The sequence below is a fragment of the Magnolia sinica genome, chromosome 1, assembly GCF_029962835.1.
Source record: "Magnolia sinica isolate HGM2019 chromosome 1, MsV1, whole genome shotgun sequence".
In the NCBI taxonomy this organism is placed as follows: Eukaryota; Viridiplantae; Streptophyta; class Magnoliopsida; order Magnoliales; family Magnoliaceae; genus Magnolia; species Magnolia sinica.
Genome location: NC_080573.1, coordinates 45,775,987 through 45,777,760, shown reverse-complemented (window position 1 = coordinate 45,777,760; position 1,774 = coordinate 45,775,987). Strand labels below are relative to the sequence as shown.

Here is a 1,774-nt window from a genome sequence, read left to right as displayed (position 1 = left end):
ACAGATGCCGCAAACACTTTCATTAACCTTATCCTTATTTCCTTCCATGGCCTTAAATTTTCTTATGAGCGTAGTCACTTTATACTTGAGATCATCCTCTTCTTTCAAGAGATACAATCCACCTTTCTCCTTAGATTGAGTCGGCCTAGACGTGGTGTTTGATTTTGGGTGATAATCCCATGATTGTGTTTTTTCAGCAAGACTATCGAGGTAATCCCATACCTCGTCGATATTTTTATTAATGAATTCTCCATTACACATTGTCTCAACCATTTGGCGCATGGAAGATGTTAGTCCATCGTAGAAAAAATTTATAATGTGCCACGTTTCAAAGCCGTGTTGTGGGCATGAACTGACCAAATCCTTGAACCTTTCCCAACATTGGTAAAATGTTTCGTCCTCCTTTTGGGTGAAGTTCATGATTGCTTTTCTAAGGGTAATCGTTTTATGATGTGGAAAAAATTTCTTTATAAATTTCCTTTGCATATCATTCCATGTGCCAATGGATCTAGGACACAGTGAATGTAACCACGTTTTAGCCTTCTCCTTCAAGGAAAAAGGAAAGAGTCTTAGCCTGACTGTGTCCTCAGACACATTTTGAAAATATAAAGTGGCTATGATCTTATCAAACTCTTTCAAATGTAAATATGGTTCTTCAGATTCAAGCCCATGGAACTTAGGAAGGAGTTGGATAACCCCTGGCTTGATGTCCATATGTCCTGTATTTTCAGGAAAAATCATGCATGAGGGCGTACTCATCCCCGCTGGTTGTAAATAATCTTATAAAGTACAAGGCGGGGGTGCTTGATGCACCTCATTCTCATCCTTAATGTCCTCCACCCTAGGCTGGGGTAGAAGAGGTTTGTTTTCAGCCATCACTTCAATTAACTCAGAGGATTTCGAGTGGTGTCTAGTCCTGCGATGGATAGTTAATCCCTCAACCAATCCTCCTTTAGTTAAGAGACATCGAGTGTTGTCACGGGCCCACTTGGGCATGAAACACTCGCAGCCCTCAATCAAATTCGAAACCTAATCCTCAGAAAGGAAAAGAAAATCTAGAAAGAATGAGAGGGTTGTTAAAAAGTTACCAAATTGGAGTCCCTAAGTTAAAAACCTGCAAAAGAAAACAAAACAAGTCGGCTTCTAAAGAGAAGGTCTAAAATTAGAAAATCCTTAAAAAGAAAGATAGAAGTAAACTAGTTTCTAAAAGAAGAAATTCCTAAAGGAAAGTGAAAATTTCTAGAAAGTAAGTTACTAAAAGAGATCTGAAAAATAGAAAGTAGAGAAAGAGCTTACCGAATTAGAAATTTCTATCTTAAAAGCCTACAAAATATGAAAGTTAGTTTCTAAACAAAAAATCTACAAGTAGAAAATTTCTAAAAATAAATTAGGAAATAAAGTTATATTCTAAAAGAGTTAGAATTAAAAACTTGCTACATATATATATATATATATATATATATATATATATATATATATATATATATATATATATATATATAAAACAAATCCTAATCTAGAAATGACAAGGAAGAAATTAAGAAAGAAATTAACAATTTATAAACCTATCTCAGAATCCTACAAAACAGGAAAACAGATTAGTTTCTAAAAACAGAAAAAATTCTAACCTAAAATTAGAAAATCCTAATCATAAACTAATCCTAAAACTAGTTAATCTTAGAAAAATGCAACCGTCAATCCCCGGCAATGGCGCAAAAAACTTGTTCACTCCCCAAGTATAGGGTTGTGATGTAGTAATAAACTCGGTGAGACT

At 34.6% G+C, this 1,774-nt stretch overlaps 1 non-coding gene across 1 annotated transcript; it reads left to right on the top strand.

Moving 5' to 3' along the window:
* The first annotated feature begins 331 nt into the window (after positions 1–331).
* LOC131222720 (small nucleolar RNA R71) lies at positions 332–438 on the top strand. Its single transcript, XR_009160169.1, has one exon. It is a non-coding gene; the product is annotated as a small nucleolar RNA R71 (small nucleolar RNA).
* Positions 439–1,774: the final 1,336 nt, after the last annotated feature.